The following is a 14,120-nucleotide window of genomic DNA, read 5'->3' as shown; positions in this document are numbered from 1 at the left end:
ATTTGCGTTCTTTTTGTGCTCACTTTGCACAAATATTCATTCAATCAAGCTTTACCAGCACTAATGCTAGCAGAAAATATATTTTGAGCGCACAACAGTGAATACATGAGTGAATAGAAGCTAATTTTAAATGTGCTTTTCTTAACACTTGAAATATCTACAGAAACAACATCAGAATACATATTTACCTGCCAACACTAAGTAACATAGTTTTTTCTCTGAACAACAAATAAAATAGTAAATGAAATTAACAGGAAATCCACAGAATAATTTTGAGGGGAGAGAGAGTGCTTATATGTGATTTGTTCAGAGAAAGCATCTAAACAGAAACTGGGTGAGATCCATCAGTTTCTATGACGAATTATTCTTTCAAATCTTGTACTATCAACATCAGCCAAGATTTTCAAATATAGGAACCTCAAGTTAGTTTTCTAACTACAGACTTAGGCATCCTGGCTTATTTTTGAAAGTGCTGAGCATTGACAAGGTCTTTTAATATATAGAAAGAGTAGCATTAAGGTCTTGGTTTTTTAAGATCCTGACCTGGGATAGATTTGAAGCAGAAGCCTAATGACGAAATACATCCTATTCTACTACAATGACTAATCCATCTAACCCTACACTGTTTCATGTGGGAATAAATTACAAAGCAGCTGCTTTTCTTGGCTAGAAACAGCCATTACACATAAACTGGTATAAAAGATTGGAAACCAGTTCAAATCTGCAACACAAAGGAAGTTCAGTGCACATCAACCACTTCCAAAATGGTCAAAACCGGTTTAAGATAAACCTGGATGGATGTAGTATCAGACTTAACTGATTTAGGTTAATTCAATTTATTGAACTTCTATCCTTGATCCCCTCCAGATTCAAGTTAACTCACAGTCCCCCAGCATCCCATGATTCATTGCCCCTCCCTGAAAACCCTCGCTTGCAGGGTGGGTGGACTAGTTTTGGTCCAAGCTGTCTGTTCCAGCTGAGCAGGGAGGTATGCTCTAGCACCCCCAGCTTCTAGCCTGAGCCACTGCAGACATGTAGCTACATTTCCAGAATCAAAAGTGAATGTCTGTTCACTTGCTTATTGGTTCAATCTATGCACCTCAGATTAACCTGACATGATTGAATCGATTCAGCCTCTGGGTTTTTTGACTATCTTTACTTAGCCTTTAAGAGTGGTCATAGCTGAGAAATAAGATTCAACTAAAGGAAGGCACTGACCAACCTGTTACTAAAGTAATATGTGCCATAACAGATTAATACAGATGATTCAGAGTGTTTTCTACCCAGTCCAGGAAGGCATTAAACAATTTAACTTCACATATATAAGAGACTCATTGTTGTCAATGGGACTCTTCTTGGACTTAACATTAAGCCTGCATTTATTGGCTTTGCAGGGTCTAATTTGAGAAGACAAAAGGTAAGATGAAGCAAGATAACCAAGAGGTTCTTAAATAAATCAGCAGCACATTCTAAAGCAGTGTGGGCTAAAACATGATTTAGAGTTTCTTACTGATTTTGCAAATCTCAAGACCACCATAGAAGAGTAGAGGGCTAACAGGGTTCTCACAAGGAAGGTCACAAATAAGGTAGGCATTCAAGTTACTTAACAGACATGCCCAGATGATACTGAACAGTCATTAGGTTATCTTCATGTGTGAAGGCCATGTTTTTTTTTAACTTTTTGAGAAGACACCAGATGAGTTACCTTTTCTTAATGAGAGGTTAGTTCAAGGAGTCTGTTAGCTAAGGATGAGCTTCTTGACATGTGTGGTTGTAAAATATTCTTTACATCTCATATATCTTCCCAGATTCTTTTTTCCACCATATTTTGAACCTTGTGCTCTCTTGTATACTCTAAACCTAGTTTGATATATAGTTTGGAGATGAAAAGCATGTCAATTATGATTGCATTTTATAAACTAATGAGTATCTAAAACTCTGTTCATAAAATGAAAAAGAATTATTCTGTATCTGGTCTTCTTTGATTGGTATTCTTTTAAATTTTTCAAATTTCTTTTTGTTCGTCTTCATAGCTTTTCCTCAGCAGATTGCCTTTCCATTTTTTTTCCATACATATACAGTTAGCCATTATAAAATGTATGGAATTTAGTTTTCTTTTTTTTAACTGGCTCTCTGGTAAAGATTGGATATTCTTGTGAATTGGACTCCAGTTTCTTAGGGCTGCTGGAGTCAATACCTTAACTAAAAAAATTTGAATTTTTAAATGCAATGAATAGCTTCAATCTTCTAAAAAGAGATAAGAGTCTGATTGTCATTTAAGCCCCCGTAAGCGTATGATTCCTAGATTAATCTATTTTAACAAGCATGCACCTATTGATCTCTTTGGACATCCAGGTATATAGGATGTGTGTAGAAGAAATGGGGCCCTAAATTGAAGTGGTGGGTTTTAAAACACACCACTTCAACTTAGGGCTGATTAAACCCCGGTGTCATGCACACACCCTGCTAACTTACTTGCCTCTTTGGTGGGGAAAGGAAGGCGAGCTGCTGGTAGGCAGAGCAGTCCCTGGGCTGAGGGGGGGCTGGTGCTTCCCTTTGCGGCAGCGGTGGCACCCCCCAAGGTGGCACCCACCTGCGGACACCCAGCTTAGGTGGTCCTGGGGGGAACCGCAGCCGTGGAGGGAAGCGCCAGGCCCCTGCATAGCTCAGGCAGGGGCAGCAGGGAGATCAGGCTACCTGCTTTTCTTGGGTGGAACCTGCTTTGCTGAGTTGCTGCTAGGCTCCCTGCAGGGCTTCCTGCAGAGCCCCTGAGCTTCTTGGAGCCTGGTGCTTTGCTTCGTGACTGTAGGAGCAGCAAACTAAAACTCCTTGAAGGGGTTTTATTTTTCTGTGCCCCAAGTCATTTAAGGTGCATTACGCTGCCAAATTTCGTACAGCGGCTGGAATTAACGTGCAATACGCCGCCAAGGCATGCAAGCACCAACACCATTAAAGTTTTGCAAAACATTTAGCCCACTTTAAAGTGTTGTGTACACATGCCTCTTGTTTTGTCTACACACAACCTTAGTTAACAGTTCAGAAAGGCGAAGAACCCTAAGGAGTTCTGAAAAGCTTAAATGCCATTTGAATTGCAATATCCTTTGTAAGGGTCCCATTACAGCTTTTGTTATTATGGAGAAATGAGTAAGACATTTTTTCAATTCAAGTAATAGGACCAGCTAAGCATGGGGAGATGACAGACTCTTGTCTTTTTTTTTTTTAATTGTTTACATAGCTTTGAAAAACACAATCTGCTGGCCCTTTATTCTTGAAACTCAGAGCTTATCTACCCTGGCTGGTTTTATGATAAGTGTAGTACTAATGAAATGACACAAACGCAAGGCTCAAGACAGTGAAAATTGAGCAACTGAGTGAGAAAATGAGTCTCAAATGTAGTTTTGATTGTTTCTGTTAACAATCCTATAATTAAATAAAGTTTGGATAAAGGCCATCTCTGTGAAATACTATGCCCTCCCCTGTCATTTACAGCAATACTTGCATCCTGTAACTAGTTCACCTTAGACACCCAAAAAATCATTCAGCAATATCAAGAAAGTCAGAAATTGACATTCATGATATTTCTAAGGTAAATGTTGGGGGAAATCCTTACTAAAAATAAAGACCACAACTCAGGACTTTGTTATACGTAAGAACAAGTCCCATTTTAGCGAAAGTCCTTTTCCAGACACTCTTATGGAACAAGATGTGAAGATTTTATCTTAGCCCATGAAGACATTTTATTCCATGGAGTATGCCCCATTTTACTATTAAGGGTCAGATTAAAGGTAATTATGCACTTTTGGGTGCATAATGCAACTTTCAAAAGCACTCCCCCTTTAAACACCCTAATTAGGTGCTTAGATGCTTTTGAAAATCCCTTTAGAAGATTTTTGCTTCTTTAGAACCCTAATTGATTTTTAAAATATTATTCAAGGATGCAGTTCTGTAAAGTTTAAGCATCTGAATCCATTGCTTTACAAGAAAACCTACAGTTTAAGTCTGTTACATATTTATCTCTCCTATTTATCTGCCTCCTATTCATGGGAACTATCCGAAACCCTATGTAACTCAGTAGTATATACAGAATTTAAATTCCCAGGTCTGTAGGCATGTCTACATGTTCATTAAAGTGCAGTAGTTACTGTGCATTAAGTTTAGTACTTCGTTAACTAAGTACTAAATCAATGCACAGTAACTTGCACTACTGTGCAGTAGAGCCAGTGTATGGGTTTTTAGTAATGCTTACTGCGCAGTAGTGTATTAGCATGGTTTTTGCCCAGCACACTACTGTGCAATGTTATTAGGCTACTGCAGTTGGCATCTTCTGTAGACGTGCCCTGAATGGATCAACACTTTTCACTTAAATGAAGTTTTTCCATTTATGGAAGCCAACTCACAAAAGGCCTATGGCCATTAATAAAAATCGGAGTTCTGTAAATTTTGGATATCCAGGTAGTCTCATAAAAATGAATCTTTAAATCCTATGTCCTCCTTCTAACTTATCATGCCTACACTGTTGTTAAATGAATCTAAAATCACATTAATTTCAGACTTTGGAGAGCTAAATATAAATATGAATGAAAACTTTAGGAGAAACAATATTGAAAATGAGCATGAACAATTATGGTTTCTAATAAAGACTGTCATGTTCAAGCAGGGCTGCCTCTGGGTGGGCGTGAATTGGGGTGTTCACCCTGGGCCCCAAGCTTTGGGGGTGTGGGACTGGGTGGAGTGGCTGGGGCAACTCCAGGCCACCACTGGCAGCTTTGCGACCAGCCGCTTGTTACCCCCTCTCCCCTTCACTGATGCTGTAGGTGGCGGCGGCAGCTTCTTTGGGTCCAGGGTGCATGGGATCAGAGCGGGGATGGAACCCCACAGGGTTGATTTGCCCCAGGCCCTGCACCCTGCTTGGTTCAGCTCTGTGTTCAGGGATGGATCCAGAGGGAGTGCAGTGGCATGGTCACACTCCCCTTCGGACTATGCCATGCAAGCAGCAGCTGGGACTTTAAAAAATTTCCCAAAGTGGATAAGAATCTCTTCTCAGCATCCCCTTCCTTTCTCTCCATACCCAGCAGCAGCTCCCTCTCCTCACATTTCCCTCACCCACTACTCACTGTTGCCACTGTCTGTGGCTGCCCTAATGATAGGGAGAGCTCCAGAGTCACTCCTGCCTTGCACCAGCTGCTCTGTGTGGAGAGCAGCAATGGTGGACAGATTTTTCTTCCTTGCATGGTCCATGGGTTATTATCCACCAGCCCAGGAGCAGGCAAAGGGAACAGGCAACCCAACACCACTGCCACTGTCCCCTGTCAAGCCTGGCTCCCTACGCAGCCAGTTCCTACAGCCCCAACTGGAGTGGGGCAGGAGCAGCCAGGACAGCAGCAGCAGTCTCCATTTGGGTGGGTCTCCATTTCCTGTACTCAGAAGCATAAGTACAGAAGGCAAAGGAGAGACAGGGGTGGTAGGGAGGAGAACAGGGAAGGGAGAGGAGATATTGTTCATGAAGAGGAAGGGAGGGGCTGCCAAGAGTGAGGGATGAAGATTCTTACTGAAATCAGGGATTTAAACAGTTCCTGGCTGCTGCTTCTGCAGTGTGGTCTGTCTGCCTAGGGCTGTCTTATTCAGTGTAAGATTGGAGCAAAATAAAATATAACTTTCTTGGAATTAGTTAGAAAGAGTCTGCAGGGCTTTGAAATAGAAGCTATAGTACCAGGAGCAGATCACAGACAGCAGAAGAAAGGCTAGCTTGATTGGTGGAACATCAAGACTATTAAAAAGGATAGAGGGTCATTAATACCTGTGTAATAAAGAATTTAGAAGGATTTTGGTAAATGATAATGAGCCATGAAGTCAATTGACTCCCTCACTGCTGCCAGAACAGAAATGCTCCTGCCATTGCCAGGCAGTTGGTTTTAAACTTTGGGGAAATCAGGAATCAAAGATGGGGAGGTACAACTCCACCAGTATACCCTCCCCTGCAAGATCTGACCTTGGATGTAGCCACTCCTGCAGTACCAGTCACTTTTCCTGTAGCCCTCACTTTAAAAAAATCTGGATTTGCATATGATCCTGTTTCATTCAGTTTATGTGCCAAGGAATAAAACTACTACAAATTAAACAATTTTATGTGCTCAGTTCTCCTCTCACCTTTCAGTCATTCGTCTAGAACTTATGTTTGCTTTATGTTTGGCTGCTACCATACTAGCAATCTATGCAGACAATAGTAAAGAAAATTATATCTCATTTTACAAGAACATTAGATATTTTTAAGTGTTTTATGAGGCAGGATTTCTCTTACTGTTCTGGCAAAGAGACCAGTATTCCTAGTAACTGGAGCTTTGAACAAATATTGCAGTTATGATTTATAGCACTATTGCCAGAGTATTCCTAGCTCCATCTTTGATGGCTACTTACTCAGGCTGTCATTTTTAGCTCCACAGATTGTATCTGCATTGGCCTCTTCCACAAACACTGGAATCACTGGAGTGTGTTACAGACAATACAGCTCTCAAACAATGAAGCATTTGTGTTCATTTTCTTCCATTTTATCTTCGGAATTTTACTATTTAGGTCACTATCTGTTGCTTCCAGCTATTCTATGCTGACAAATCATAGCTCTTCAAAAAAAAAAGATATAATCAATGAATTCATCTAACATTATTCCTTTGGGTATAAAGGTCTAGATGTAATAAATGGTACACATGCTATAAGATTACACTGCCATTCCAGCTCCACAGCTCCAAGATTAATTATACATTACAGGCCAGGTTTTCAAGAGCTGCTGGGTGACTTGAAAAAATTGATACTATTAACACAATAAAATATAATATGAAGAAAAACTCATATGTGTTAAACCTTATTAAGACACTTCACTGGTATGAATCTGGGTAAGCAAAAGGGATAGAACTATGTTAACTGAATCTTTTGCCCAATCACATACCTCTCTCTTAAAAAGCCACTTTAAAGACAAAAAATCCAAGAGCCACAGCACTAGATCCAGTAAGATGAGCCAATATCTATGACATGAAAAAAGACCCTGTGTATTTCTGAGTATATGAAGATTCCATTTACATTAAAACTAAAGCTGACTACTCTGTACATGTAAAAAATTGCTATGCTCAGAATGAAGGATGAGAGCTTAAACAAAGTCATAAATTAATTTATAATGAAACATGACAGTCATAATTTAATTTGAAATGTATTTAAAATTCTTGTTACTATTTGTATATGTCTTTTTTGCCTGGAGGAAGATGTGCCTTCACAGTAAAATGTCAGATATTGAAATACCGAACTTCTTGCATGTACATATATGAATTAAAACAATGTACAAACTTTGCTAATCAAGAATCATTGTATGTTGCAAACACTATCAGATAAAAACTTGGGCTTGCAGGATAAAAGCTGGAACATGCAGGAAGGCTATAAAAGGTACATAGGCAAGAGCTTACCAGTAACTGGGATGGCATTGGACATTGTAGGTCAGGATTCAAGAGCACAGTGGGGCCCCTCTGCAATTTCTTTACTTGATGGCCAATGGAAGGGACAGGGGCTTCAGCAAAGAAAATATGGCTATGGAAGCCCTAACTTCTATTTCACTTGCTTGAGGCAATTGGCAGCTGGCACAAGTTACAGCAACTCCTTAGCTGCTAAAATCATGCAGGAACACCCTGATGGACAGTGACTCCAAGACCAAGTGAAGGTAAAGCTACAAGTTGCTGCATGTGACCTGCTTCTGAATCATGCTGTGTGCGACTGCCAGAACAATAGACTGCCAGAGCCTATATTACGACTGCATGTTGATCCTTTTGGACATAAGTTCTGGTTATTCCCCAATTCCCTGGTAACTTCCTACAAATAGAAGTTATGCAAGAAGGTGAGGAAGCATGAATCACAAGACTGAAGGAAACATTTTTAAACAGAATATATATGACTCAAAATGGTAATGATATGCCAAGTCTGGCAATCTCGCTTAGGCTAATTACTAAAACAAGGCCCTGAAAATTGATTTAATTAAATTTATACATAATAGATCTACAAACATTAAGACAAGATATGAAATAATTGTTCATGTAAAAATTAGGAATAGCCATCTGCTAGAATATGCAGACGTACCCAAGTCTTTTGCATCGTTTCCAGCGTGGCCATTTCCAAATATGTTGAAGTAGTTCATCAAACTCACTTGGCCCCATGGCTGGGTCCAAAATACAGGGCTCTGGCACTGGTATGGGCAGCATCAGGGAGCTGCAGGATGTAGCAGGACCTGGCTCCAAAGGCAACCGTGACACCCCCTGGTAGCTAAGCTGCTCCCAGCCCCTCTGACTCCTCAGGGCACCCCCAAACCTACACAAGGCTACTACCTGGCTCTGTGATTGTCCCCTGGGGTCCCTGTCCCAGGAAAACTATTTCCTAACCAAAATTCACCCCCCACTTGGGGTCAGTGCCACACCACAGGCCTACTTCTTCCTTAGCTCACTCCCTCTGGCTTTCTCAGGGAGCTTGAGTGTCTGTGCTAGGGTGACTATTCCTAATTGGATGGGACAGTCCATAAATATAAAGATCAAGTGCCTGTCCCAGGCTGAATGACTATGGGACAGCATTTGTCCCAGATTCCCTTTGACACAGTTCAACTATAGCAACTATCTTCCCAGTATTGTGTGTAAGGATCCAGGTTTTCTGTTTGCTGCTTGAGGCTGGGGGTAGTGGGACGCACATGGCCAGCAATACAACCAGTGGAGAGCAGCTCCCTAGCTGCTTGCAGATGATAAGTCAATGTGGGGAATATTAGGGGGCAGATTGAGGACCCCATGGTGAGGGAGGGAGTGGGGCAGCGTTGGCAGCTGGGGCTGGGAGTGCTGCCCAGTCGGGGTGATGCATGAGCACCGGGGCTTACGCTGGGGCAGGAATGCACAGAGGCAGACACTGGCTAGGGCTTGCGACAGACCCATGGGTGGCTTGTGCAAAGGGCAGTGTGGGGGCTGGTTCCTACTGTTGTGCATACACCTGGGGAGAGTGCATGTGGGGGGCACATGCCCCCCAAGATTTGTGCATAGGGTGGGGCGATGCAGACCGCCTGCTCTGGGCTTGGGGTTCCCTGCTGTGCTGCCCTACACCCCAAGGCCCTCCGCATCCCAGCAGGTGGGACACATTGGAGGAGGGCAAAGCAGGGCAGGGAGGTTTGGTATACCACTTTTGCATTTTGAAAAGGTGGTCACCATAGGCTGTGGGCCTGTTTGCTGCAGCTTCTATCCCCAGGAGCACGTTTGCACTATCTTCTCCCTACAGCACGTTTGCACTGGGTTTATATATCCTAAAGCACTACCCCTTATGGTCAGGTGGCCTCCCAGCCACATGCAAAGGTTTCCCATTTTGGTTAATGGCCTGCCTACCCTCCTCTGCTGCAGCCTAACCTAGGTGCTGGCAGCCTTTGCTCCTAGGCTGCCTGGAGATTTGCCCCATACAGCAAGCTTGGGCTGTTACACTTTTCTCTTAAAGTATCCGATGCCTTTGGCTCCCTGTTATAAGAGGTTAATGCAGCTGTTGTTTGCCCTGCCTCCTCTGAAATATGTTCCCAACAGGGCTTTGTATCCCAGTATTTGGCAGTGGGCCCTGGCCCCAAATTTCCAGTCCCCACTAGAACCCCAATGGATGAGATGCCCTGGCTACGTGGAACATATCCTGCCCACAGGCCATATCCTTGACACCCCTGCTCTAAAGAAAGAGATAAAGTCCTTATAATGCACTTTGCACCCCCAAACTTGGGGAAAGATTTTCAGTAGAACTACAGGGATTTAAGAGCACAAGTCATGACAACTTTCAGTTGAATTTAACTTCCTAATATCTCCTACACGTTGCAAAATCTCTCTCAAATCAATAGGGATATAATTCTTTCTTACAGCGGTTGGTGACCAGCTTGTTTTGTAGATAAAAATAAGATTCATAATCCCTGGAATTTTACTCTTACTCCCACAAATCTTGGGCATAAGGTTTACCTACAACTGTTTTCCAGTTACTTTTTAAAATTTCCTTGATTTTTTTTCCTAAATAGCGTGCTGTTTTACTGATTCTATTAGTTAATTTACTTTCTATAAGATGTATTTCTTTTTATCCACATTAAACACAATACTTTCCAATTTTATCAAACATTTCCTTGTGTTTGCTTCAGAAAAAAGGTAAACCAGGGCTTAAATTTATCCCAGATAAATAGATTAATCATATATGAATTTTAATAGTAGACTGTCAAGCTAAAAAAAAAGAGGGAATCTTATTAACTATGCATTATCAATCAATCTTAGCAAAAGATTTTAGGCTGAACTGCACTGTTAGTACCATGTGGTAAGACAGGGCTATCCAAGTTTGGAGCAGTGGGGGGGCCACATATGGTGCCTGCGTGTGACTCTGGGCCACACACCATGGGGGGCTGCATGCTTCCTCAAGGTTTCCCAGCCATAACTCCCTTCTCATGGACTGTCCCGAATATCAGGAAGGAAGCAAATTCTGAACACCTTCGGCATGTCCTGACAAATGTGCACATAAGGTTTGTAGAGCCTCAAACCCATATGAGGCATCACATGAGGAAATCCCAGTGTGAAAAAAAAACCTGCCACTAAAAAAAGCAGTGTGGTGCACGTGGCAGCAGCATACGCTGCCAGAAATGAGATTGGCTGGTGCTGTGGCTCTGAGCGGCCAGCTTGGCACTGCTGCTGCCCTGGGAGGCCCCCCAAACCCTTGGTAAGGTTGCTGGGGCCAGCACAGGTGCTGCTCTGTGGTTGGCTGGGGCACAGCGTGCCTCAGCTCAAGGGCTCCATGTGCATCAATGCAGGAGCTTTGCAATGAAACCCCTGCGCTGAGGCACACAGACAGGGGAGCAGCCAGTGCAAGCCTGCCTGTCTCCAGGCACAGTGAGCCCCAGCCAGGCAGGGAGCAGCTGGCTGGGGTGCAGGTTGCCTCAGTGTAGGGGCTCCACAGCACGCAGAGATCAGAGCAGGCAGCCCTGGGCTGCCTGCTTCCCCATCTCCATGTGCCACTCCTTGGCTGGCTGGAGCACCACGTGCCTCTAAATGTTCATTAATGTGCCATAATTATGGCGCATTAAGCTTACAGATACTAAACATGCCATAATCAGTGCTACTGCACATTAGCACAGGTGAACCTTTTTAGGTGATGCTTAATGCACATTAGCAGGGTTTTTGCATGACATGCTAACATGCAGTAGAGTTAGTCCAAAGGGCATTAACTGCCTTGTGTAGCTATGTCCCATGATTTCTTCCTGCTATCTTGGAGTCAAAAGAGCCTCCACTACCCCACCTGAGGTAACCTGCCACACACCAGTGTGTGGCACAGACATCTCCGGGGGAGACACACAAGGTGTGCCGCTGCTGCTCATCTCCAGGAAAACAAACATCCCCACTCATCTGGACACAGTCTAATACAGGGGTGGGCAATATGCAGCCCAGGGGCCAGATGTGGCCCAACAGGCCATTCTATCTGGCCCACGGGGCCCCTAAAAAATTTAGAAAATATTTATCTGCCCCTGGCTGCCTGTCATACAGCCATTGATGGCTTGCCAAAATTCAGTAAGTGACCCTCTGTCCAAAATAATTGCCTGCCCCTGGTCTAATAGAACAAGTGCATCCCCACAGAAAGCATGTCTCTGTATCTTGGGACAAGATGCTTCTCCAAAACTTTTCTTTCCACAAGGGTTTCTAGAGGCGAGTATAATTTAGCCCAAAATCTTCGGAAGATGCACTCTTTATATTTTGCTTATCAGTAGGAGCAGCAAAGCTTACTGGAAAAGTTTTGGTTCATGAAACAACTTTGAAGTTTTGCATGAAGAGACACCCCTCCATACTTGGTTCTAGAATAGCCAATAATCTAGCTGTCAGGCATTCACCTAGCATCCCAGGTTCAAATCCCTGTTTGAATCAAAGTAGGATCTTTTACGCTACCAGTGAGTACCCTAATCTGTTGGAGGCATCTCTTTAGAAACATTATCTAAAACGTCATTCACTTCATTAAGATACATTTTTGTGAACGTTTTAATTTTGAAGAATTGGTATCTTCTGAGATAAAAATGTTTAATCATTTCCTGATGAGCTCTTGTGAATTCTTCTTCTCCTTCCACTTCATCTCTCTCATCTCAAAATATAGAAATAACTAATCAAGATATCTTTCTAAACAGAAATCATCCAGGTTTCATATTACTAAGCCTTTTTCACAAAAATATCCTTTAAGATAGACTTGAAGTCTAACTTGTGTCCTTTTTAATAGCAAAAGTATTATTTTTATATGTCTGTACCAACACCCTGAAAACCTTATATCTCCTGCATTCAGAGTGCTGGTTATAAAGGTCTTTTCCACAACAATGGAGAAAGTACATTCTTAGCCAATATTATATTTGGTGTTCTCTGATCTCTTTTTCCCCAGATACTTTACATTTTTCTAGAATAAAGTGAAGGAAAAAATAAGCACTTGTGTTAGATATACAATTCAGACCGTGATTTTAGAACTAACATGCTTTTTGTTACTTGAGGTTACTTTCAAGTGACAGATTGCACATGAAAATGTTACATGCTTCTCCAGTCCTCAAATGTTTGAACACTCTCAGCTGTGTGTAGTTGCATTACTCTTGGCAATGCTGTATCTTCAAAATTGGAACTGTGCTATACTATTTTTAGTGCAGTAGTTTTATGACAAGCATCAAGAACAGTGTTAAGGTAATCCACCATCAAATTCTCTCCAGACAAGTTTCTAACAAGGAACAACCATTAGTACCAGCAGCATGACAGCACCAAGGTGCCTTGACTGAACATAGGATCCTACTGCATATAAAAATATGACACTGGACTGGTTTTAGGCCCACCCCATTTGATGAGGGAGTAAGACTCAACAGAGTTGTCTTCAGCAAGGATCCGTGAGAACTCCTTGAAGTACAGGCATGTCATCTGATGGGCACTTGACAAGACTGGCACCTCTGGTTCTCATACCACATTTTCACCCTAGCCTATCTCTGATGCCAACCCTGGTTATGACCTGTAATGATTCTCACATATGGCCTGGTTTCAGTGAGACTTTTGGATGATCTCCTTGCCTCCAGTCAGAAACCACTTTGGAGGCACAGGCATTTTTTGGGGTTTTAGGTGGTATTGTTGTAGGTAAATGGGTGCTTGAGGAGATACACTTGGGAAGCCAGGTTTCAGGGTGGGAGGGTGCTTAAGATGTGAGATGCCTTTGCACCTAGTACAGATAGGGCAGAGACTATGACCCCTGGGCAGCATAGCTGGATTCAGAGGTGCCATCTAGAATGCAGCAGGGAAGGGAAAAGCAAAAAGCAGAGTAGTGTGGGATGTTGGTAGACTGACTGTTTATCAGGCTGTGTTGAAGGGTAACAAATACCTCAAATGCTTCAGAATTCAGGTCAACTCTTAAGTGTTTCAGTCTGATTTGTAAGGCTTCATCACAGTATCTCATTTATACCTTCACTTCTGAAGAAGCTTAAAGGCATTTGGGGCACTACATGGCCACATCCAGATGAGCACAGCTGTGCAGTATGTGGTGCTGCAGACACGTCTGTGATGCCACATACTGCATGTTCAGTTGTTCTCTGCACTGCAAGGGAGCAGCATGGAGGGTTTTCTTGACCCTTGGATATCCAGGAGTCAAAAAACCCATGGGGAAAAGAAGAGGCATGGCAGATGCAGTAGCGGTGTGCGCCAGCCAGGCTCTCTGGGGGAGGATCGCCACTGCTGCAGTCCCAGGAGGACCCCAGGTCCATGCATGTCTTGACACGGCCCATGTGTTTTGTCTGTCTATGCCCACAGGGTTAGCTCCTACCCCAGGAAGCCTAATGCAAGAAAGCCAATGTTACATGTAAGAAATTGAAACAGAGTTCCCAAGGTTTCAGAGGAAAGTTATGCCAAAACCGAGCACAGAACTCAGACCCGAGTCCCAAGCCAAGGCCTTAACCACAAGACTGCTCTGATCCCTCCTTTTTCTCCAGTTATGAGGCTTCAAAATTCACTACTTAGCCTGATAATACCCCAATCATGGATCAGAACAGAGCACTTAAGTATAAAAACTGCAAGTTTAATAATGGTTTACAAATGTACATTATTTACATTTGA

This window comes from Crocodylus siamensis, chromosome 1 (genome assembly GCF_052110815.1).
Source record: "Crocodylus siamensis isolate JL-2025a chromosome 1, ASM5211081v1, whole genome shotgun sequence".
In the NCBI taxonomy this organism is placed as follows: Eukaryota; Metazoa; Chordata; order Crocodylia; family Crocodylidae; genus Crocodylus; species Crocodylus siamensis.
This window is presented reverse-complemented; position numbering follows the sequence as displayed.